Source organism: Arachis hypogaea, chromosome 1, assembly GCF_003086295.3.
Source record: "Arachis hypogaea cultivar Tifrunner chromosome 1, arahy.Tifrunner.gnm2.J5K5, whole genome shotgun sequence".
In the NCBI taxonomy this organism is placed as follows: domain Eukaryota; kingdom Viridiplantae; phylum Streptophyta; class Magnoliopsida; order Fabales; family Fabaceae; genus Arachis; species Arachis hypogaea.
Genome location: NC_092036.1, coordinates 85657388 through 85683820, shown reverse-complemented (window position 1 = coordinate 85683820; position 26433 = coordinate 85657388). Strand labels below are relative to the sequence as shown.

The window sequence follows — 26433 nt, the reverse complement described above, 5'->3', positions numbered from 1 at the left end:
GGCACAAGGATTTTCTTCTGTAAACATGGGGAAGAAGCATGAAAAGCTTCATTCAATTCCCTCCATGCAGAGTCAAGCAAAGCCCCCATATTCAAACTCAAAGTTTGGTGTTGGGAGGCCACAATCATGCTCTGAGAACCTGTGAAGCTCTGTAAGAGCTTCTTGTCAAGCTATTGACTTTAAAGAAGCGCTTATTGGGAGGCAACCCAATTTTATTTATATATATTATTTACTCTTTCATTTTATTTTCTATTGTTATTTTATGTTTTCTTTAGAATGATGATCATGTGGAGTGACAAAAACAATTGCAAAAATTAAAGCAAAATCAAAAACAGCATAAAAAATAGCATACCCTGGAGGAAGAGCTTACTGGCGTTTAAACGCCAGTAAGCATACCAAAAGGGGCGTTTAACACCCAGCCTGGCACCATTTTGGGCATTAAACGCCAGAACTGGTAGGCAAACTGGCATTTAAACGCCAGTAAAGGGTAGAAAAATGGGCGTTTAAATGCCCATCCTAGCACCATTCTGGGCGTTTAAACGCCAGAACTGGCAGGCAGACGGGCATTTAAACGCCATAAAAGGGCAGTAGACTAGCGTTTAAAGGCCAGAAAAGGGCATCAGCCCGGCGTTTAAACGCCATGATTAGCAGTCAGAGGGTATTTACACGCCAGAATGGTGCAGGGATGAGAAATCCTTGACACCTCAGGATATGTGGATCCCACAGGATCCCCACCTACCTCAACTCACTCTCTCTTCTTCACACATTCTAATAACGCCCTTCCCCAAATACCCTTCACCAATCACCTCCATCTCTCTTCACAATCACCTCTTCACCACTCACATCCACCCACTCTTTCCCCAAAACACCACCTACCTCAACATTCAAATTCACATCCTTTCCCTCCCAAACCCAACCCCTAATACACGAACCCTACCCCTCTCTCCACTCCTATATAAACCCCCCTTAGCCGAACCACTCACACCTCTCCATCTCTTCCATTTTCTTATTCTTCTCCTCCCTTCTTTCTTTTCTTGCTCGAGGACGAGCAAACATTTTAAGTTTGGTGTTGGAAAAAGTGTTGCTTTTTGTTTTCAATAACCATTAATGGCACCTAAGGTCAGAGAAACCTCTAGAAAGAGAAAGGGGAAGACAATTCCTTCCACCTTCGAGTCATGGGAGATGGAGAGGTTCATCTCAAAGGTCCATCAAGACCACCTCTATGAAGTTGTGGACAAGAAGAAGGTGATCCCCGAGGTCCCCTTCAAGCTCAAAAAGAACGAATATCCAGAGATCTAACATGAGATTAGGAGAAGAGGATGGGAAGCTCTCACCAATCCCATTCAACAAGTCAGAATCTTAATGGTTCAAGAGTTCTATACTAATGCATGGATCACCAAGAACCATGATCAAAGTATGAACCCGAACCCAAAGAATTGGCTCACAATGGTTCGGGGGAAATACTTAGATTTCAGTCCGGAAAATGTGAGGTTGGCATTCAACTTGCCAATGATGCAAGGAGATCTTCATCCTATCACAAGAAGGGTCAATTTTGATCAAAGATTGGACCAAGTCCTCATGGACATCTGTAAGGAAGGAGCCCAATGGAAGAGAGACTCCAAAGGCAAGCCGGTTCAACTAAGAAGGCTTGACCTTAAGCTTGTGGCTAGAGGATGGTAGGAGTTCATCCAACGCTCTATCATTCCTACTAGCAACCGATCCGAAGTAACTGTGGATCAGGCTATCATAATCCATAGCATCATGATTGGAGAGGAAGTGGAAGTTCATGAGATCATACCTCTAGAACTGTACAAGGTGGCTGACAAGCCCTCCACTTTGGCAAGGTTAGCCTTTCCTCATCTCATTTGTCACCTATGCAGTTTAGCTAGAATTGTCATAGAGGAAGACATCCTCATTGAAGAGGACAAGCCAATCACTAAAAAGAGGATGGAGCAAACAAGAGAGCCCACTCATAGACCTGAACAAACGCATGAGGAAGTCCCTCATCAAGAAATCCTTGAGATACCTCAAGGGATGCACTTTCCTCCACACAACTATTGGGAACAACTCAACACTTCTCTAGGAGATTTGAGTTCCAATATGGAGCAACTAAGGATGAAGCACCAAGAGCATTCCATCATCCTCCATGAAATTAGAGAAGACCAAAGAGCAACGAGGGAAGAACAACAAAGGCAAGGAAGAGATATTGAGGAGCTCAAGCACTCCATAGGATCTTCAAGAAGGATAACTAGCCGCCATCACTAAGGTGGACCCATTCTTTAATTTCCTTGTTATTTGTTTTTCTGTTTTTTTATTTTTTATGCTTTATGTTTGTCTATGTTTGTGTCTTTATTACATGACCATTAGTGTCTAGTGTCTATGCCTTGAAGCTATGAATGTCCCATAAATCCTTCACCTTTCTTAAATGAAATTAGTCTAATTATTTTGATGTGGTGGCAATACTTTTTGTTTTATGAATGAATGCTTGAACAGTGCATATTTTTTATAGTAAAGTTTATGAATGTTAAAATTGTTGGCTATTGAAAGAATGATGAACAAAGAGAAATGTTATTGATAATCTAAAAAATCATAAAATTGATTCTTGAAGCAAGAAAAAGCAGTGAAAAACAAAAGCTTGCAAAAAAAATATAAAAGAAAAAGAAAAAGCAAGCAGAAAAAGCCAATAGCCCTTTAAACCAAAAGGCAAGGGTAAAGAGGATCCAAGGCTTTGAGCATCAGTGGATAGGAGGGCCCAAAGGAATAAAATCATAGCCTAAGTGGCTAAATCAAGCTGTCCCTAACCATGTGCTTGTGTTATGAAGGTCCAAGTGAAAAGCTTGAGACTGAGTGGTTAAAGTCGTGATCCAAAGGAAAAGAGTGTGCTTAAGAACTATGGACACCTCTAACTGGGGACTCTAGCAAAGCTGAGTCATAATCTAAAAAGGTTTACCCAGTTATATGTCAGTGGCATTTATGTATTCGGTGGTAATACTGGAAAACAATATGCTTAGGGTCACGCCCAAGGCTTATAAAGTAGCTGTGTTCAAGAATCAACATACTGAACTAGGAGAATCAATAACACTATCTAAATTCAGAGTTCCTAATGGATGCCAATCATTCTGAACTTCAAAGGATAAAGTGAGATGCCAAAACTGTTTAGAGGCAAAAAGCTACTAGCCCTGCTCATCTAATTGGGACTAAGTTTCATTGATATTTTGAGATTTATTATATATTCTCTTCTTTTTATCCTATTTTGTTTTCAGTTGCTTGAGGACAAGCAACAATTTAAGTTTGGTGTTGTGATGAGCGGATAATTTATACGCTTTTTGGCATTGTTTTTACATAGTTTTTAATATGTTTTAGTTACTTTTTTAGTATATTTTTATTAGTTTTTATGCAAAAATCACATTTCTGGACTTTACTATGAGTTTGTGTGTTTTTCTATCATTTCAAGTATTTTTTGGCTGAAATTGAGGGACTTGAGCAAAAATCTGATTCAGAGGTTGACAAAGGACTGAAGATGCTGTTGGATTCTGACCTCCCTTCACTCGAGGTAAATTTTCTGAAGCTATAGAAGCCCAATTGGCGATCTCTCAATTGCGTTGGAAAGTAGACATCTTGGGCTTTCCATCAATGTATAATAGGCCATACTTTGCCCGAGATATGATGGCCGAAATTGGCGTCCAAACGCCGACCAGAGACCCTTTTCTAGCGTAAAACGCCAGAACTGGCACCAAAGCTGGAGTTAAACGCCTAAACTGGCACCAAAACTGGCGTTTAAACTCCAAGAAGAGCCTATTCACGTGAAAGCTTTAATGCTCAGCTGAAACACATATGAAGTGGGCCCCGGAAGTGGATTTTTGCACTATCTACACTTACTTACTAATTTTTTGTAAACCTAGTTTACTAGTTTAGTATAAATAGAACTTTTTACTATTGTATTCATATCTTTAGATCATTTTTGAGACTAACTTTGGATCACTTTTGATCTCTTGATCATGTTTTGGGGGCTGGTCATTCGGCCATTCCTAGACCTTCATCACCTATATATTTTCAACGGTGGAGTTTCTACACCTCATAGATTAAGGTGTGGAGCTCTGCTATTCCTCATGAATTAATGCAAAGTACTATTGCTTTTCTATTCAATTCACGCTTATTCTTGTTCTAAGATATTCACTCGTACTTCAACCTGATGGATGTGATTATCCGTGACACTCATCATCATCCTCCCTTATGAACGCGTGCCTAACAACACCTCTGTTCTATCTGCAAGAGCTTGAGTGTGTATCTCTTGGCCTCCTGGTTCACGACACATGGTTGCCTCTCCTGACAACAGAGCCTTCCATTCTGTGGGATCAGAGTCTTCGTGGTATAAGTTAGAATTAATTGGCAGCATTCTTGAGATCCGAAAAGTCTAAACCTTGTCTGTGGTATTCTGAGTAGGATCTGGGATGGGATAACTGTGACGAGCTTCAAACTCGTGACTGTTGAGCACAGTGACAGTGTGCAAAAGGATCAATGGATCATATTCTGACACAATCGAGAATCGACAGCTGATTAGCCATGCGGGAAACCGTAGCAGATATGTTTTCACTGAGAGGACGGATAGTAGCCATTGACAATGGTGATCCACCAACATACAACTTGCCATGGAATGGAGTACGCATGATTGGATAAGGATAATAGGAAAGCAGAGGCTCAGAGGGAACAAAGCATCTCCATATGCTTATCTGAAATTCCCACCAATGAATTGCATAAGCATCTCTATCCTATTTTATGTTTTATTTCTTTTTTTAATAATCAAAACCTCATAACCATTTGAATCTGCCTGACTGAGATTTACAAGATGTCCATAGCTTGCTTCAAGCCGACAATCTCCATGGGATCGACCCTACCTCATGTAAGGTATTACTTGGATGACCCAGTGTACTTACTGGTCAGCTGTGCAGAGTTGTGAGAGAAGTGTGAACTCACGACTTTGTGTACCACCATGCCTATGGTGCACGCTTCTTCATGTCTCTGAAAAACACAACTGGCGTGCCACGCCCAGTGTGTGGCGTGCCACGCCCAACATTCTTCCTTGCTCTAGTAGCTGGCGTGCCACGCCCAGCATTCAAGTGGCATGCCCAGGTAACTAATGAGAGTTGGCGTGCCATGCCTTCGATACCAAGTGGCACGCCCATCTTAAGTTGATTCCCCCAAGCTTGGCGTGCCACGCCTGGGTCTTCAAGTGGCATGCCCAAGTAATGGACTAGAGTTGGCATGCCACACCTTCGAAACCAAGTGGCACGCCCAAGTGATGTCCCTTTCTGATTGATGAACTGGCGTGCCACGTCCATCTCTTCAAGTGGCACGCCCATGGTGTGTGACGGACTTGGCGTGCCACGCCTAGCTTGGAATGTCACACCCCCTTTGTGGCCTTCAATATTGCTCTCTGGAATTCATTACTGGCGTGCCACGCCCTGGTGCTGGCGTGCCACGCCCACTCATTTTCATGGCATTTGTTCTAAGTGGCACACCCAGTTCACACGCCCAGCTTTACTTGTAGTTTTCTTCCCTTTTTGTTTCTCTTTTTACCTGAAATTCAACACAAACCCATTTCAAAGCAATGTACCATAATATTTATCATTTGATTCATGAAATTGCATTGAAACAATGAATATGTGTTCTTTTTATGGTCCTTTTAGATGGGTAAAAAGGGTAAAGGATGCAAGTCATCACAATACCAAACTTAAGCTTTGCTTGTCCCAAGCAAATCCATGTGAATTGTTCTTAGATGGATTGAGACTAGGCCTTGAATAGGTGCGTACACTACCAAGGATAAGGCTAAGTGTTTAACACATGTATGAATATGATTGTTTCAATGCCACAATGAACTCCTAGACCCTTGGGGATTCTTCCAAGTATATGCCTTAGGGGCCCTTTTTATTGATTGTCACCTTGAAGTAGCAAGAGTTGTTTCCTCTTTCTTTTTCACTTTTCTTTTCAATTGACCACGACTCTAAGTGTTTTGTCTCAAGATGACCCTTTAGATTAGGCTTTCAATTAGCACTCCGAAACCAATTGGTTTTAGGGTGTTAGGTGTTGAAACACCCCTAAGAATCTACTTGCCCAGGTTTCTCTTCTTGACACATCTTCACCACAAGCATCTACTAGGATCTTTAGTTCTTTTAAGTTAATTGGTGTTTCCTTTTATCATAGTAGGTGATGCTCAGAGCCATGGGTCTTTTGTTGCTTACTACTTCTTGGTTCTATAGATATTCAAGGGACATCCTTAGCTTTTACTTGTCACTCCCTCTAAGTCTAATTGCTTATCATGACTCATTTTCTTTCAAGTTCATTCAAGGTCCTGCACTTAGTTCCTTTATCTCTTGGCTTTGAATAGTCTTAGTTGACCTTAGTCTCTTTTACTCTTGTTTTTGCAACAACTCACCATAGAATCTTATGGAAACAAACTACTCTTTTATTTGATGATCATGAGACTTTAAACAACTTTGCATTTTCTTTCTTGAAACATAAAGGAAAAACTCATAAAAGACTTCAAAACATAAAGAACTTAAACATAAACTATCCTAATATTGCAAATATTATCAAACAGAAATTAAACATACGGAAATCAAACAGAAATTCAAATTTTGAAAATGTCAACCATTGGACTCCACAACCTTGAGCAGCTTCAGTTTATTGGCCCTTTTCCTTTGTCATTCTTCTTGGAGGAGGAAGAGTCATCATCATCCTTCTTGGAGGATCCTTCTCGTGCCTTTTTGTACTTGGGCTTCCAAAGTTCCAGCCTTCTCATGTAAGCCTTTACATTTTCTTTATGATGGTATGCGATTTTTTCCTGCCTTGCACTGAGTTCCTCCATCTTTTGCATGTATGTTGGGTAATTAGGGTTCATGTTGGCTACTGCATTACATAGATAGCTCAATTTTGTTTGTGCATAGCAGTCATATTCTCTTCTTGCTTATGTTCTGGCTTCATATAGATGCCTAAACTCACAAGACCCCCTAGTTGGACTTGTTGTTGTTCCATAATTGTTCTGAGGCTGCTTTGTATCTCTCCCCAGTTGAACTCTTGTTGCTTCTTCATTGACTCTATACTCCCTTGGAGTTATTGTATGTTCTCATTCACTTGGTCCCAGTGTTGTTGTTGTTCCTTGAGTTGGTTGACATCTTCTCTTAAATGGTGTATGTCTCCACTTATTTGGTGTATATCTCCTTGCAATTGCTCCTAGTTGAAGCCTTTAGGAAATTGTGGGTATGGTGGTGGTGGAAGTGCTAAATATTGTGGTTGATCTTCAGCCTCTCCTTCTTCTTCTTGTTGTGGTCCTTGTGGTACACAAGCATGAGCTCTGTGCTCCCTTGCTCTCTGAAAAGGGTTGACAGCCACCACTTTGGACATTTTCTTGGCTGTTATGGGCTTCTTTTGTTCCACCAGGACTTCATCAATAATCTTTTCCACCACTGCTTCATCACATAGCCTTTGAATGATGCAGGGGAATGCCAATCTTGAGCTATCCTTGGTATTTTTCAGCAGCCTATTGATGTTATTGGCAATCAATTCCCCAATATTAACGTTCTCTCCCTTCATTATGCTGTATATAAGCACAGCCCTTTTTAAAGTCATCTCTGAAGTGTTGGAGGTGGGGTTAAAATACCTTCTCACAAAATCTAGCCACCCTCTAGCTTGGGGGCTCAAATTTCTTCTCCTTAATTGGTTGGGCCTTTCATCCTTATCATTGATCCACTGCACATTCAGCATGCATATTTCACTGTGGATCTCATCAAATCCCGGGTCTTGTTGCTTCACCCTTTCTTCAAAGCTCTGGGTGGAGTTTGTTTGCTTCACCATTAGCATCCTATCTATGTTGGATGGACTATAGTCAATAGTTTTTCCCCTCACATAGCTAAGATAGCCATAGGGTTGCCCAGGTTGAGGCACTGCATTGGCATAGAATTCTCTAACCAAGCTCTCCACCACCTTCCTTGGTGGGTTGCACAATAGTGTCCATCTTCTGTTGTTGATCTCCCTATTGATCTCTGGGTGCTCATTCCTTCCGAGTTGGAAGCCCACCTCCGCAACGATTTGCCTCTGTCTCACCCCACCATAAAATTGGTTTTGGTTGAATGATGAGAGGAACTTGTACTCATTGAAGCTTGAGCTTGGTTCCTTGGTCTTTCTATTCTTTGATGAGGAGGTTTTTGGAGGTGCCATGGGAGTGAGAATGAGAAAAAGGGTTTGGAGATGTCTAAGAAGGATGCAAGAAAGCAAGTAAAACCTTGTTTTTCTTCAACACCAAACTTAGGACTTGATTGTCCCAATCAAGAAAAGGAAAAGAAAAGAGTAAGGCTAAAGAAAAGAAGGGGGAAGAAAAGTGTGGAAGTTCTTTTTGCGTGTAAAGTTGGGGTTTGAAGTGTGGAGAATGGTGGGAAAGCGAGTGGCTTTTATAGGAGTGAGAGGTGTGGTCTGGAAGGGGGGTGGGAAGTAAAAGCAATTCAATGTTTTCCCACCTAGGGAGTGGCGCCTAACTTGGGAAGAGGCGCCTAGCTTGGGAAGAGGCGCCAACCCTTATCTCTTTTGGTTCTCTACATGTGTTGAGTTCCAAAGTGTAAGTACACTTTGACTCCTTGCCTTATTGAGCCATCAACAATGTGGGTTCCATCCTCTCTCCTGAAATTAAAGACCAGAATCCCCATTAGTGAAAAAAAAACTTCTTCACATTCCCTTTTTAAAAGTACAATTAAAGTTCAATTGATGGGTGTCCTTTGGGACACCAAACTTAATTTCCTTGCATTCAATAAATTGGATTCATCATTGGATTTTTTAATGTGTTCATAAGGGTGAAATAAATTTAATTCTTTCACATTCCTTCCCTTCTTATTCCTTCCGAACACATTAAAATGGCATTGTATGCTTCACTAATTTACTAAATGCATTCAAACTTAAGCTCATCCAAAGAGTCTCCCAAGTAGTGCTTAAGCACGTGGCCATTCCAGTAAAAGTCCTCTGTGTCTTGTCCTCCATAAGCTCTACATGACCATAGGGAGACACCTTGAGGATGGTGAAAGGTCCATACCACCTTGACTTAAGCTTCCCTGGGAAGAACTTGAGCCTTGAGTTGTATAGTAGCACCTTTTGACCTTCTACAAACTCTCTTCTTGCTATCTTTTGGTCATGCAAATTCTTAGCTTTCTCCTTGTAGATTTTGGAATTTTCATATGCTTGAGATCTGAATTCTTCTAATTCTTGCAGTTGCAAGATCTTTTTCTCCCCAATAGCATTACTATCAAAATTTAGTAGCTTGAGAGCCCAGAAAGCTTTATGCTCTAGCTCTAATGGAAGGTGATATGCCTTTCCATACACCAGCTGATATAGGGACATCCCAATTGGTGTTTTGAAGGCTGTCCTATAAGCCCAAAGAGTGTCATCCAACCTTTTTGACCAATCCTTTCTTGAGGCTCTGACAGTCTTCTCTAGGATCTTTTTCAACTCTCTATTGGATACCTCTATCTGCCCACTTGTTTGGGGATGATAAGGTGTGGCAACCTTATGTTTTACTCCATATCTCATAAGGAGGGCTTCCAATGGTCTGTTGCAGAAATGGCTTCCTCCATCACTAATAAGGGCTCTGGGGACTCCAAATCGGCTGAAGATGTTCCTTCTAAGGAAGTTCATGACTACCTTATTATCATTTGTTGGGGTTGCAATGGCCTCCAGCCACTTAGAAACATAGTTCACTGCCACTAGAATGTACTAGTTTGAGTATGAGGTAGGGAGGGGACCCATGAAGTCAATTCTCCGTATAGCAAACAACTCAAGTTCTAGGATGAATTGTTGTGGCATCTCATTTCTCTTGGGCAAGTTTCCAGCTCTTTGGCATTCATTACAGTCCTTCACTAATTGCTTTGTATCTTTAAAAATAGTGGGCCAAAAGAATCCACATTGCAGTGCCTTTGCTGCGGTTCTTTCCACACTGAAATGGCCTCCATATAGGGATCCATGGCACTGCTAGAGGACTTCTTGTCCTTCTTCATGGGATATGCATTTTCTTAAGATTCCATCAGCACACCTTTTAAACAAGTAAGGCTCATCCCAAATGTAGTGTTTAGCATCATTGATTAGCTTTCTCCTCATGTATTTGTTGATGTTGGTGGGCAACTCCCCAATAGCCTTGAAATGACTATGTCTGTAAACTAAGGGTTTCCTTGAATCATCATCAGCTGCTCATCAGGGAAACTCTCATTCACTTCAAGTTGCTGTGTTTCATCCCTTTTTTGTGGGATTCTTGATAGGTGATCAGCCACCTTGTTCTCTTCTCTACTTCTATCTTTAATCTCTATGTTGAACTCTTGAAGTAGCAAGATCCACCTTATCAATCTGGGCTTGGATTCTTGTTTGGTTAGCAAGTATTTGAGAGCTACATGATAAGTGAAAATAGTAACTTTAGAGCCAATAAGATATGATCTAAACTTATCAAAAGCAAAGACTATTACTAGGAGTTCCTTCTCTGTAGTGGTGTAGTTCCTTTGATTTTCATTGAGAACTTTTCTAGCATAATAAATAACATGTACAAGCTTATCTTTCCTTTGTCCTAGAACGGCACCAACAGTAAAATCTGATGCATCACACATCAATTCAAAAGGTAATTCCCAGCTGGGTAGTGCTATAATAGGTGCAGAGGAAAGACTATTTTTAAGCTCATCAAAGGCTAGCATGCATTCTCTATCGAAAACAAAAGGTGTATTAGAGACAAGTAGGTTGCTGAAAGGTTTAGCAACCTTTGAAAAATCTTTAATGAACCTCCGATAAAACCTAGCATGTCCTAAGAAGCTTTTAATTGCCTTGACATTCGAAGGTGGAGGTAATTTCTCAAACACTTCCACCTTAGCCTTGTCTACCTCTATGTCCTTTTTGGAGATCTTGTGACCAAGAACCACCCCTTCAGTGACCATAATGTGGCACTTTTCCCAGTTCAGAACTATGTTGGTTTCTTGGCACCTCCTTAGCACCAGAACAAGGTGATGCAAGCATTTAGAATATGAATCACCAAATACAGAAAAGTCATCCATGAATACTTCAAAAAACCTTTCAATCATATAAGAGAATATGGAGAGCATGCACACCTTTAGAATGTTGCAGGTGCATTACACAATCCAAAGGGCATTCTCCTATAATAAAAAACACCATAGGGACAAGTAAATGAAGTATTCTCTAGGTCTTTGGAGTCTACTACCATCTGATTGTAGCTAGAGTAACCATCCAAGAAGCAATAGTACTCAGGTCCTGCAAGTCTTTCTAGCATTTGGTCCATGAAAGGTAAGGGGAAGTGATCCTTCTTGGTGGCTTCATTGAGCTTCCTATAATCTATGCACATGCACCAACCAGTCACCATTCTTATTGGTATTAGTTTATTCTTCTCATTTAGTACAATAATGATCCCTCCCTTCTTAGGAACGACTTGAACTGGGCTTACCCTAGGGCTGTCTAAGATTGGGTAAATTACCCCTGCTTGCCACAACTTTAGCACTTTTTTTTGGACTACTTCATTCATTGTTGGGTTTAGCCTTCTTTGCTACTACCTTGAGGGCTTGGCACCTTTCTCAAGGAGGATTTTGACCATACAAATTGAAGGGCTGATTCCTTTTAAATCTGCAAGTATCCATCCAATAGCATCTTTGTGTTGCCTCAGCACATGAATTAGCTCCTCCTCTTGTTTCCCACTTAAGCTCAAATTAATGATCACTAGGTATGTTTTGTCATCACCCAAATAGGCATATTTCAAACTTGGAGGCAGGGTTTTCAGCTCCAGCTTGGGTGCCTCAACTTCCTTCTTGTTGACTTCATCTAGCATGGCTGAGCGTGTTATGGCTTCCTGTGGTAGTTAACCACATGAAGCTTGTTGTTCTTGCTCCAAAACTTCTTCACATTGTTCTTCTTCTAAGATTCCTTGAACTAAATTTTCAATTGCGTCCACCATCATGCATTCACCAATAAATTCCTTGGAGTAGCTCATTGCCTTGAAAACATTGAAGACCATCTTCTCTTCATGTAATCTTAAAACTAGCTCCCCTTTTTGAACATCAATTATGGCTCCAACAGTAGCTAGGAATGGTCTTCCTAGGATGATTGATGTGTTTGCCTCCTATCCCATATCAAGCACAACAAAGTCATTTGGGAAAATGAATTTCCTTACTTTTACTAGTAGATCTTCCACCACACTATAAGGGAATTTGAATGTTCTGTCAGCCAATTGAAATGCCATTCTTGTTAGCTTAGCCTCTTCAATCCTCATTCTTTTCATCATGACCAAGGACATGAGGTTTATGCTAGCTCCAAGACCGCATAGTGCCTTCTCAATGCTTATTCCCCTATGATGCAGGGGATTTGAAAGCTCTCAGGGTCTTTCAACTTCTAGGGAAGCTTCTTTTGTATTATAGCATTGCACTCTTCGGTGAGTATCACAGTTTCCTTCTCACCCCAGTTTCTCTTCCTTGTCATGAGCTGCTTCAAGAACTTGGCATATAGTGGCATTTGCTCTAATGCCTCAGCAAAGAGAATATTAATTTGAAGCTTCTTAAAGATATCCAAAAATCTTGAGAACTGGTTGTCCTTTCCGTCCTTCCCCAGCCTTTGTGGATATGGTGCTTTTTGCACATAAGGCTTTAGAACTTGCTTTGGTGGGGTTAGTGCAGGAGTTTCTTCTTCCTTTTTGACTTCAAATTCAGTTGAAGCTTCCTTTTCTTGTTTGTCTTGACTTGGAACTGCTACTTCCACAACTTTCCCGCTTCCTAGGGTGATAGCTTTGCACTTCCTGCTTCTTCCTATTTGTCTTTTTGCAACAATGGAAATGGTCCCCTTTACTTGTGCTATGGCAGCTGGTAGACAAAATCATGAGTTCACACTTTTCTCACAACTCTGCGCAGCTGACCAGCAAGTGCACTAGGTCATACAAGTAATACCTTACGTGAGTTAGGGTCGATCCCACAGAGATTGTCGGCTTGAAGCAAGCTATGGTCATCTTGTAAATCTCAGTCAGGCAGATTTAAATGGTTATAAGGTTTTGATAATAAAAAGAGAAATAAAACATAAAATAGGATAGAGATACTTATACAATTCATTAGTGAGAATTTCAGATAAGCGTATGGAGATGCTTTGTTCCCTCTGAGCCTCTGCTTTCCTATTATCCTCATCCAATCATGCGTACTCCCTTCCATGGCAAGCTGTATGTTGGTGGATCACCATTGTCAATGGCTACCATCCATCCTCTCAGTGAAAACATGTTCGCTAGGGTTTCCCGCATGGCTAATCAGCTATCGGTTCTCGATCGTGTCGGAATAAGATCCATTGATCCTTTTGCACACTGTTACTGTGCCCAACAATAACAAGTTTGAAGCTCATCACAGTCATCCCATCCCAGATCCTACTCGGAATACCACAGACAAGTTTTAGACTTTCTGGATCTTAGGAATGCTGCCAATTGATTCTAGCTTATACCACGAAGACTCTAATATCACGGAATGGAAGGCTCTGTTGTCAGGAGAGGCAACCATGCGTCATGAACTAGAAGGCCAAGAGATACACACTCAAGCTCTTGTAGATAGAATGGAGGTGGTTGTCAGGCACGCATTCATAAGGGAGGATGATGATGAGTGTCACGGATCATCACATCCATCAGGTTGATGTACGAGTCAATATCTTAGAACAAGAATAAGCATGAATTGAATAGAAAAACAAAAGTACTTTGCATTAATTCTTGAGGAACAGCAGAGCTCCACACCTTAATCTATGAGGTGTAGAAACTTCATCATTGAAAATACATAAATGATGAAGGTCAAGGCATGGCCGAATGGCCAGCCCCCAAAACGTGATCAAGAGATCAAAAGTGATCCAAAGATAGTCTCAAAAATGATCTAAAGATATGAATACAATAGTAAAAGTGCTATTTATACTAAACTAGTAAACTAGGTTTACAGAAAATGAGTAACTAAGTGTAGATAGTGCAGAAATCCACTTTCGGGGCCCACTTGGTGTGTGTTTGGGCTGAGCATTGAAGCTTTCACGTGCATAGGCTCTTCTTGGAGTTTAAACGCCAGTTTTGGTGCCAGTTTGGGCGTTTAACTCTAGCTTTGGACGCCAGTTTGGGCCATCAGATCTCGAGCAAAGTTTGGACTATTAAACATTGCTGGAAAGCCCAAGATGTCTACTTTCCAACGCACTTAAGAGCGCGCCAATTGGGTTTCTATAGCTCCAGAAAATCCACTTCGAGTGCAGGGAAGTCAGAATCCAACAGCATCTACAGTCCTTTCTTAGCCTCTGAATCAGATTTTTGCTCAGGTTCCTCAATTTAAGCCAGAAAATACCTGAAATCACAGAAAAACACACAAAATCATAGTAAAGTCCATAAATGTGATTTTTTCACAAAACTAATAAAAATATACTAAAAAGTAACTAAAAATATTAAAAACTATGTAAACATAATGCCAAAAAGCGTATAAATTATCCGCTCATCACAACACCAAACTTAAATTGTTGCTTGTCCCCAAGCAACTGTAAACAAAATTGGATAAAAAGAAGAGAATATACAATAAATCTCAAAATATCAATGAAACTTAGTCCCAATTAGATGAGCGGGGCTTGTAGCTTTTTGCCTTTGAACAGTTTTGGCATCTCACTTTATCCTTTGAAGTTCAAAATGATTGGCATCCATGAGGAACTCAGAATTTAGATAGTGTTATTGATTCTCCTAGTTCAGTCTGTTAATTCTTGAACACAACTACTTTATGAGTCTTGGCCGTGACCCTAAGCACTTTATTTTCCAGTAATACCACCGGATACATAAATGCCACAGACACAAAACTGAGTGAACCCTTTCAGATTATGACTCAGCTTTGCTAAAGTCCCCAGTTAGAGGTGTCCAAAGTTCTTGAGCATACTCTTTTTGCTTTGGATCACAACTTTAACCACTCAGTCTCAACCTTTTCACTTGGACCTTCATGCCACAAGCACATGGTTAGGGACAGCTTGATTTAGCCGCTTAGGCCAGGATTTTGTTCCTTTGGGCTCTCCTATCCATTAATGCTCAAAGCCTTGGATCCCTTTTAACCTTGCCTTTTGGTTTTAAGGGCTATTGGCTTTTTCTACTTGCTTTTTCTCTTTTTTTCTTTTTCTTGGAAGCTTTGTTATTCACTGCTTTTTCTTGCTTCAAGAATCAATTTTATGATTTTTCAGATCATCAATAACATTTCTCTTTTTTTTCATCATTCTTTCACAAGCCAACAAATTTAACATTCATAAACTTCACTTTCAAAAATATGCACTGTTCAGGCATTCATTCAGAAAACAAAAAGTATTGCCACCACATCAAAAATAATTAAACTAATTTCAAGATAAAATTTAAAATTCATGTACTTCTTGTTCTTTTGTAATTAGGAACATTTTTCATTTAAGAAAGGTGAAGGGTTCATGGAATTATTCATAGCTTTAAGACATACATGCTAGACACTAATGATCATGTAATGAAGCTAAAACATAATCAAATATAAAGCATGAAAATCGAAAAATAGAAAAATAAGAACAAGGAAATTAAAGAAAGGGTCCACCTTAGTGATGACGGCTAGTTCTTCCTCTTGAAGATCTTATGGAGTGCTTGAGCTCCTCGATGTCTCTTCCTTGCCTTTGTCGCTCCTCCCTCATGGCTCTTTGGTCCTCTCTGATTTCATGGAGGATAATGGAGTGCTTTTGGTGCTCCATCCTTAGAGCTTTTGGTGCTCCTATCCTTAGTTGCTCCCAATAGTTGTGTGGAGGAAAATGTATCCTTTGAGGCATCTCGGGAATTTCTTGATGAGGGAATTCCTCATGCTCTTGTTGAGGCCCATGAGTGGGCTCTCTTGTTTGCTCTATCCTCTTTCTAGTGATGGGCTTTTGAGATGAATCTCTCCATCTCTCATGACTCAGAGCTGGAAGCAACTGCCTTCCCTTTTCCCCTTCCTAGAGGTTTCTCCAATCTTAGGTGCCATTAATGGTTATGAAAAAATGAAGAGCAACGCTTTTTCCCACACCAAACTTAAAAGGTTTGCTCGTTCTCAAGCAAAAGAAGAAAGAAAGGAGGAGAAAAAAAAGAAATAGAGGAGATAGAAGTGTGTGAAGGGTTCGGCCATGGGGGTTTAGTGGGTTAAGATGTGAGAAATTGAAGGTGGTAAGGAGGGCTACATATAGGGAAAGAAAGGGGTGGGTGGCCTAATTGAAGTGGGTGGGTTTAGGAGGAAAGTGTTTTGAATTTGAATGGTGAGGTAGGTGGGGTTTGATGGTGGGGTTTTTGGGGAAGAGTGGATGAATTTGATAGGTGAATAGTGATTTGGGAAGAGTGTTATGGAAAGGTGTGAAGAGGAGAGAGTGAGTTAAGGTAGGTGAGGATCCTGTGGGGTCCACAGATCGTGAGGTGTCAAGGATTTTGCATCCTTGCAGCTTGCTGGCGTTAAACGCCCATCTATGTGTCTTTCTGGCATTTAAACGCTAGCATGTTGCCCTTTTCGGGCGTTTAAACGCCCAGAAAGGTGTCAGACTAGGCGTTTAAACGCCCATTTTTATACCTTTACTGGCATTTAAACACCAGTTTGCCTGCAAGTTCTGGCGTTTAAAGGCCAGACTGCTGCCCATTTCTGGCATTTAAACGCCCAAAATGGTGCCAGGCTGGGAGTTAAACGCCCATTTTGGTATCTAACGCCAGTAAGCTCGTCCTCCATGGTGTGCCATTTTTGATGCTATTTTTGATTTTTCCTTAATTTTTATAGTTATTTTTGTGACTCCACATGATCATGATCCTATAGAAAGCATAAAATAACATAGATAAATAAAATAAGATTAGGTTGCCTCCCAATAAGCACTTGTTTAATATCAATAGCTTGACAGTGAGCTCTTTTCAGAGCTTCACAGATGCTCAGAGCATGATTGTGGCATCCCAACACCAAACTTAGAGTTTGAGTGTGGGGGTTCTGTCTGACTCTGTATTTAGAGAAGCCTTTCATGCTTCTTCTCCATGTTTACAGAAGAAGATGCTTGAGCCTTAAACACAAGGTACTCCTCATTTAATTGAAGGACTAACTCTCCTCTGTCCACATCAATCACAGCTCTTGTTGTGGCTAGGAAGGATCTTCCAAGGATGATGGATTCATCTTTATCCTTCCCAGTGCCTAGGATTATGAAGTACGCAGGGATGTAGAGGCCTTCAACCTTTACTAGGACATCCTCTATAAGTCCATAAGCCTTTTTTATTGATTTATCTGCCATCTCTAGTGAGATTCTTGCAGCTTGTACCTCAAAAATCCCTAGTTTCTCCATTACAGAGAGTGGCATGAGGTTAGACTTGACCCCAGGTCACACATAGCCTTCTCAAAAGGTCTTGGTGTCAATGGTGCAAGGTATTAAAAACCTTCTGGGATCCAGTTTCTTTTGAGGTATCTTCAGCTGAACTAAGGCGTTTAGTTCATTAATGAGCAATAGAGGTTCATCCTCCCAAGTCTCATTACCAAATAATTTGGTGCAGCTTCATGATTGCTCCTAGATATTGGGCAATTTACCCTTCAGTAGTAACATCATCTTCTTCAGAAGAAGAATATTCTTCAGAGCTCATGAATGGTAATAAGAAGTTCAGTGGAATCTCCATGGTCTCTGTACAAGCCTCGTATTCCATTGGTTCCCCATTAAGGAACTTCTTACTGGTCAGTGGATGTCCATTAAGGTCTTCCTCAATGGAAATCATGCCATCCTCTTCCTCTATAGGTTCGGCCATTTTGGTCATATTAATGGCCTTGCACTCTCTCTTTGGATTATCTTCTGTATTGCTTGGGAGAGTACTAAGAGGAGTTTCAGTGACTCTTTTACTCAGCTAACCCACTTGTAACTCCAAACTTCTGATGGAGGACTTTATTTCATTCATGAAACTGAGAGTGGCTTTAGATAGATCAGAGACAATGTTTGCTAAGCCAGAGAGGCTCTGCTCAGAATTCTCTGTCTGTTGCTGAAAAGATGATGGAAAAGGTTTGCTATTGCCAAATCTATTTCTCCCACCATTATTATTATTGAAAACTTGTTGAGGCTTCTGTTGATCCTGCCATGAAAATTTTGGGTGATTTCTCCATGAAGGATTATAGGTGTTTCCATAGTCTTCTCCCATGTAATTCATCTCTTCCATTGCAGGATTCTCAGGGTCATAAGCTTCTTCTTCATAGGAGACTTCTTTAGTACCGTCGGATACAGCTTACAATCCAGTCAGATTCTGAGAAATCATATTGACTTGCTGAGTCAATATTTTGTTCTGAGCCAATATGGTATTCAGAGTGTCAATCTCAAGAACTCCTTTCTTCTGAGTCACCTTATTATTCACAGGATTTCTCTCAGAAGTGTACATGAACTGGTTATTTGCAACCATTTCAATGAGTTCCTAGGCTTCTGCAGGCATTTTCAGATGAAGAGATCCACCAGCAGAGTGGTCCAATGACATCTTGGATAACTCAGACAGACCATCATAGAATATACATATGATGCTCCATTCTGGAAACATGTCAGAAGGACACCTTTTGGTTAATTGCTTGTATCTTTCCCAAGCTTTATAGAGGGATTCACCTTCCTTCTGTCTGAAGGTTTGGACATCCACTCTGAGCATACTCATCTTTTGAGGTTGAAAGAATTTGGTCAAGAAAGCATTGACCAGCTTGTCCCAAGAGTTTAGGCTTTCTCTAGGTTGTGTGTCTAACCATGTCCTAGCTCTGTCTCTCATAGCAAAGGGGAAAAGCATAAGTCTGTAGACCTCAGGATCAACCACATTGGTCTTAACAATATCACAGATCTGCAAGAATTCAGATAAGTATTGATGAGGATCTTCTGATGAAAGTCCATGAAACTTGCAGTTCTGTTACATTAGAGAAACTAATTGAGGCTTAAGCTCAAAGTTGTTTGCTCCAATTGCTAGGAATTGAGGTGCTTCTTCCATAGAAGTTGGAAGTTGGTGCAGTGTAGTCACCAAGCATCTTCCTTGCATCTCTGGTATTGTTGTTATTTTTGGCTGCCATGTCTTCTTCTTTTTTGAAAATTTCTGTCAGGTCCTCTCCAGAGAGTTGTGCTTTAGCTTATCTTAGCTTCCTCTTCAGAGACCTTTCAGGTTCAAGATCGGCTTTAGCAAGAATATCTTTATCCTTGTTCCTGCTCATGTGAAAATGAAGAGAACAGAAACGAAGAGGAATCCTCTATGTCACAGTATAGAGATTCCTTTATGTGAGTAGAAGAAGAGAAGAAGAGAAGAAGAGAAGAAGAGAAGAATGAGGTAGAGAGAAAATAAAGAGAATTCGAACACAGAGAGGGAGAGAGGGTTCGAATTTTAAGAAGGAGAGAAGTGTTAGTAAATAAATAAATAAATAAATAAATAAATAGAAAGAGATGAGAGAGAGAGGGAATTCGAATATTAAATAAAAGAAAAGGAAAAATATTTTTGTTTTTCTTTTAAATATTAGTTAGTATTCGAAAAATTAAGAAAGGAATAAAATAAAATTAGAGTTTAAAACAATTAGTTAATTAAAAAGATTTTTGAAAAAGTTGTTAGTGGTTTTCGAAAATGAGAAGTTGAAAAAGATTTGAAAATCAATTTTGAAAAGATAGGAAGTTAGAAAAGATTTTGAAATTGAATTTTGAAAAAGATATGATTAAAATCTATTTTGAAAAAGATTTGAAAGAGAAATTTAAAAATATTTGATTTTGAAAATTGAAATTGATGACTTGACTAACAAGAAGCTAAAAGATATGATTCTAGAATTTAAAGATTGAACCTTTGTTAACAAGAAAGTAACAAACTTAAAATTTTTTGAATCAAATCCTTAATTGTTAGCAAGGTTTTCGAAAATATGAAATAAAAATAAGAAAAAGATTTTGAAAATCAATTTTAAAATATTTTTTTTCAAAAAATATGAAATAAAAATGAAAAAGATTTGATTTATGAAAAAATTTTGAAAAGATAGAATTTTTAAATTGAAATTTTGAGTTGACTTAATAAGAACAACTAAGTTTAAAAATTTTTTGACTAAGTCAACCCAAAATTTCAAAATTTATGAGTAAAATAAGGAAAAGATATTTTTTTATTTTTGAATTTTAATGTGGAAAGAGAAAAACAACAAAAAGACTCAAGACATGAAAATTTAAGATCAAAATAAAGAAAACATGCAAGAACACTTTGAATGTCAAGATGAACACCAAAAACACTTTGAAGATCATGATGAACATCAAGAACTAATTTTTGAAAAATTTTTAAGAAAAGAAATACATGCAAGACACCAAACTTAGAAATTTTTAATGCTTAGACACTAACAAACTAAAAATGCATATGAAAAACAAGAAAAGACACAAAACAAGAAAATCACAAGATCAAACAAAGATAATCATCAAGAACAACTTGAAGATCAAGAAGAACATATGCATGAGTTTTGGAAAAATGCAAGAAAAATAAAAACATGCAATTGACACCAAACTTAAAATTTGACTCTAGACTCAAACAAGAAACACAATTTTTTTTTGGTTTTTATGATTTTATTAAAAAAAATTTTTGAAAAATTTTTGAAAATTAGAAAAAAATTTTTTGAAAGATTTTTGAAAAATTTTTGAAAATAGAACAAGAAGAAAATTACCTAATCTAAGCAACAAGATGAACCATCAGTTGTCCAAACGTGAACAATTCCTGGCAACGGCGCCAAAAACTTGGTACACAAAATCGTGAGTTTACACTTTTCTCACAACTCCGCGCAGCTGACCAGCAAGTGCACTGGGTCGTCCAAGTAATACCTTATGTGAGTAAGGGTCGATCCCATGGAGATTGTCAGCTTGAAGCAAGCTATGGTCATCTTGTAAATCTCAGTCAGGCGGATTCAAATGGTTATAAGGTTTTGATAATAAAAAAGAGAATTTCAGATAAGCGTATGGAGATGCTTTGTTCCCTCTGAGCCTCTACTTTCCTGTTATCCTCATCCAATCATGCGTACTCCCTTTCATGGCAAGCTGTATGTTGGTGGATCACTGTTGTTAATGGCTACCATCCGTCCTCTCAGTGAAAACATGTCCGCTACGGTTTCCCGCATGGCTAATCAACTGTCAGTTCTCGATCATGTCGGAATAAGATCCATTGATCCTTTTGCACACTGTCACTGCACCCAATAGTCACAAGTTTGAAGCTTGTCACAGTCATCCCATCTCAGATCCTACTCGGAATACCACAGACAAGGTTTAGACTTTCAAATCTCAAGAATGCTGCCAATTGATTCTAGCTTATACCACGAAGACTCTGATCTCACGGAATGGAAGGCTCTATTGTTAGGAGAGGCAACCGTGCGTCGTGAACCAGAAGGCCAAGAGATACACACTCATGCTCTTGCAGATAGAACGGAGGTCGTTGTCAGGCATGCGTTCATAAGGGAGGATGATTTTGAGTGTCACAAATCATCACATTCATCAGGTTGAAGTAAGAGTGAATATCTTAGAATAAAAATAAGCGTGAATTGAATAGAAAAGCAATAGTAATTTGCATTAATTCATGAGGAATAGCAGAGCTCCACACCTTAATCTATGAGGTGTAGAAACTCCACCGTTGAAAATATATAGGTGATGAAGGTCCAGGCATGGCCGAATGGCCAACCCCCAAAACGTGATCAAGAGATCAAAAGTGATCCAAAGATAGTCTCAAAAGTGATATAAAGATATGAATACAATAGTAAAAAGTGCTATTTATACTAAACTAGTAAACCAGGTTTACAGAAAATGAGTAACTAAGTGTAGATAGTGCAGAAATCCACTTTCGGTGCCCACTTGGTGTGTTTGGGCTGAGCATTGAAGCTTTCACGTGCATAAGCTCTTCTTGGAGTTTAAACTCCAGTTTTGGTGCCAGTTTGGGCGTTTAACTCCAGTTTTGGTGCCAGTTCTGGCGTTTTACGCTAGAAAAGGGTCTCTGGTGGGGATTTGGATGCTAGTTTGGGCCATCAGATCTCGGGCAAAGTATGGACTATTATACATTGCTGGAAAGTCAAAGATGTATACTTTCTAACGCACTTAAGAGCGCGCCAATTGGGTTTTTGTAGCTCTAGAAAATCCACTTTGAGTGAAGGGAGGTCAGAATCCAACAGCATCTGCAGTCATGTCTTAGCCTCTGGATCAGATTTTTGCTCAGCTTCCTCAATTTTAGCAGAAAATACCTGAAATCACAGAAAAATACACAAACTCACAGTAAAGTCCAGAAATGTGATTTTTGCATAAAAACTAATAAAAATATACTAAAAATAATTTAAACATATTAAAAACTATGTAAAAACAATGCCAAAAAGCGTATAAATTATCTGCTCATCAGCAGCTTCCAATCTTGCAATGTTGCTATTGATGTCACAATGTTGCATGGTTAGAGATGAAGCATCTTGGGTTTGGCTTTTGTATGGTTGTTGGTTGGAAAGGTAGGGTGCATTTTGTGAGTTGTAGTGGGGTCTATTATTGCTTGATTGATGGTTAGAATTGTGATTATTGTGTAGGTTAGATTGGTAAGGCTTATGGTCTTGGTTGTGGTTTTGCTGGTTTTGCCACCCAAAATTTGGGTGGTTCCTCCATCCTGGGTGTATGTCTTGGCATTGGGGTCATATGGTGGTCTAGAAGAGTTGTTCACATAGTTGGCTTATTCCCATTCTTGTGCAATTTCTGGGAATTCTTCCTCTTGTGGAGGTGCTTGTGCTTGGACAGCTGAGACTTGATTATTCTCCATTTGTTTGGTTAGAGCTGCTAGTTGAGCTATGATTATCATGTTTTGGGCTAACAAAGCATCCCTGGAATTGAGCTCCAATACCTCCTTCTTTTGGGTCCTTTCGGAAGCATAGAAATACTCGTTGCTGGCAACAGTCTCTATTATGTCTATGGCTTCTTCGACTGTCTTCTTCTTGTTAAGTGAATCTCCAGAGGAGTGGTCTAGAGCCTTCTTAGAGTCATATAACAGCCCCTCATAGAAGATATGCAGTTGCACCCATTCATTAAACATATATGGGGGGCATTTCCTTGTCAAATCTTTGTATCTCTCCCAGGCTTCATAGAAAGTCTCCCCATCTTGTTGTCTAAAAGTCTGGACCTCAGCTCTCAGTCTATTGATTCTCTGTGGAGGGTAAAACCTTGCTAGGAACTTGTTAACAACTTCTTCCCAGTTGGTGAGGCTTTCCTTGGAAAATGATTCCAGCCACTTTGATGCTTTGCCCTAAGAAAGAAGGGAAACAAGAGCAATTTGCAAGTGTCCGAATGAACACCGTTTGATTTTATAGTGTCACAAATCCTCAGAAAATGTAGTCAAATGTTCATTAGGGTCCTCTTGTGCATTTCCTATAAAGGAACAATTATTCTGGACGAGAGTTATGAGTTGTGGCTTGAGCTCAAAATTGTTGGCATGTATGTTGGGCCTCAGGATGCTACTCTCACAATTTCCAGGGTTGGGATTTATGTAGGAGCCTAGCACCCTCCTCTCTTGTGAAGCATGGTTGCCAACAGCTTCTTCATGGTGGTTGTGTGCTTCTCCTTCCATGGTTTGAGTTGGACCTTCTTCTTCTTCTTCTTCACTAACCACTCTTTTACCCCTAGCCACTGTTTCTCTTCTCAGTCTTAAAAATGTTCTCTCTGGTTCAGAGTTGTAGGAGATGTCAACTCTTCGTCTCCCTGTCATACACAAAACAAACTCATGAAAGAAAGAATGTTAACACCCTTGGGAAGAAGGATGGGTAAGCCAAACTAATTGATTCAAAATAACAAATAGTTAGTGTGCTCTTGTTAGTGTTAGTATGTACCTAATAAGAACAGAGAATTCTAAAAGAAATTTAAAGGAACAAAACAAAAATTAAGAGAGAAAAGAAAAGGAAATAAAAATAAAAATGCTTAATCTAACTGCTCATTTACTTGATCACTGTCAATTCAAAACAATCTCTGGCAACGGCGCCATACAACTTGATGACTGAAATTCACTCCCTATATAAAATGATGAATCCGTTCTTTGGCAAGCGCACCAAATATCATCAAGTAATAACCCACTAGGAGTGGGATCGTATCCACAGAGATTGATTGATTGAGCCGTGTTAGCTAATGAACTAATTAGTTAAGCTAATCAAATAGAGAGTGTTGAGTACTGTAATTTAAATGGCATGAAAGTAAAGTAAAGCAGTAAAGTGCAAAAATGGAAATTGCATAAACGTAAAGTACAGAAATTTAAAATACTGAATAGTAAAGGAGAAGGGGGATTAGCAGAATGTAAAAGAAAGCTATAAAGAATGTGGAAGATAAGAATAGGGGAATTCATTGGGATTAGGAGATGTTGATCTCTTTGGATTAAATTTAGTTTATCTCATCTTCAATCATGCAACTCATTGACCTCTTGGCAATCATGATTGGTTGAGTCCCAATCCCTTGGTAACTCAATCTCTCAAATCTTGATAATCAGCCAATTTCTTGGTTTAATTGCTCATGAAGAGAGATATTGTTGGTCCCTGATTATACCACACATCATCATAGGTCCAAATAATGGGTGGATTATATGTCACCATATCCAATCCCAAAACCCAGATTCTACGCAAGTGTGAGAAGGGATTTCAAGCATGGTTTCATGTTCCCTTTTCTAAGGTTCCCATGAAACCCATTTTGCATTCAACCTCTTTCCCAAGATGATTGAATACTAGCAAGAAGAACGAAATTCCTTCTAACAAATCAAAGAGAAGATGAAGAGAAGAAGAAATTCATTATCATTAATCCATCAAGTACAACAGTGCTCCCTCTTCCAATGAGAGGGAGTTTAGCTACTCATAGCTCAGAGAAAAGTACAAGAGATAGAAGAGATGAAGTGTAAAGTAAAAACTAGATCTATACTTAGCAATGCCAATCCAATACAACCCAACTCAACCCATTTTTTAGTACTTCCAGGGGGTATTTATACTACTCCTATTACTAGAATTAAGAAAATACAAAATGAAAAGAAAATTACAATTGGAGGGAAAAGAAAAACTCAATAAACGTGACCTCTAGTAGCTGGCGTGTGACTGGCATTTTTGTGGCGTGCCACCCCTAGCCTCTAATTTGGCTTGGCGTGCCATACCCAGCTCTTCAAGTGGCACGCCCCATGTGTTGACATCCTTGGCGTGCCACGCCCAGAGTCTTCTTTAATGTTGGCTAGCCTGGCGTGCCACGCCTTTGAGCCCAAGTGGCATGCCCAATGTCTTCTTTAATGTTGGCTAGCATGGCGTGCCATGCCTTCTAGCCCAAATGGCACGCCCAGGTTCTTTCTTGGAGCTTTGAACTAGCGTGGCACACCCAGGGTCTGGCGTGCCATGCCCATTGTGGGTGTTACATCTTTTTCTCTGGAAAACATAACTGGTGTGCCACGCACAGGGTGTGGAGTACCATCCCTAGGGTGCACGATTCTTCATGTCTTTAGAAAACACAACTGGCTTGCCACGCCTAGCATTCTTCTTTGCTCTAGTAGTTGGCGTGCCACGCCCAGCATTCACGTGGCACGCCCAGGTAACTAATAAGAGTTGGCGTGCCATGCCTTTGACCTTAAGTGGCATGCCCAGCATTGGTGCTTGGTCATCTCTAGTAGCTGGTGTGCCACGTCCAGTATTCAAGTGGCACACCCATGTAACTAATGAGATTTGGCATGCCACGCCTTCGATACCAAGTGGCTCGCCCATCTTAAGTTGATTCCCCCAAGCTTGGCATGCCACGCCTGGGTCTTCAAGTGGCACGCTCAAGTGATAGACTAAAGTTGGCATGCCACGCCTTCGAAACCAAGTGGCAGGCCCAAGTGATATCCCTTTCTGATTGATGAATTGGCGTGCTACGCCCATCTCTTCAAATGGCACACCCATGGTGTGTGATGGACTTGGCATGCCACGCCTAGATTGTCATGCCACACCCCCTTTGTGGCCTTCAACATTGCTCTCTGGAAATCATTACTAGCATGCCACGTTCTGGTGCTGGCATGCCACACCCACTCATTTTCATGGTGTTTGTTCTAAGTGGCATTCCCAGTTCACACGCCCGGCTTTACTTGTTGTTTTCTTCCCTTTCTGTTGCTCTTTTTACCTGAAATTCAACACAAACCCATTTCAAAGCAATGTACCATAATATTTATCATTTGATTCATGAAATTGCATTGAAATAATGAATATGTGTTCTTTTTGTGGTCCCTTTAGATGGGTAAAAAAGGTAAAGGATGCAAGTCATCAATGACCCGGTGCACTTGCCGGTTAAGATGTGCAAGTTCTAATTTTGCGCACCAAGTTTTTGGCGCTGTTGCCGGGGATTGTTCGTGATTGACAACTACCGGTTGTCTTGTGGCTTAGATTATGTATTTTATTATTAGTATTTTTTTAATACGGAGCTGGAGCTTCTAAC

General features: G+C 39.9%; 2 non-coding genes across 2 annotated transcripts; both read left to right on the top strand.

The window, feature by feature from the left end:
• Positions 1-18557: 18557 nt before the first annotated feature.
• Positions 18558-18661, top strand: LOC112712689 (small nucleolar RNA R71). The gene has a single exon (XR_003157884.1). It is a non-coding gene; the product is annotated as a small nucleolar RNA R71 (small nucleolar RNA).
• Positions 18662-23041: 4380 nt separating this feature from the next.
• Positions 23042-23149, top strand: LOC112713833 (small nucleolar RNA R71). The gene has a single exon (XR_003158798.1). It is a non-coding gene; the product is annotated as a small nucleolar RNA R71 (small nucleolar RNA).
• Positions 23150-26433: the final 3284 nt, after the last annotated feature.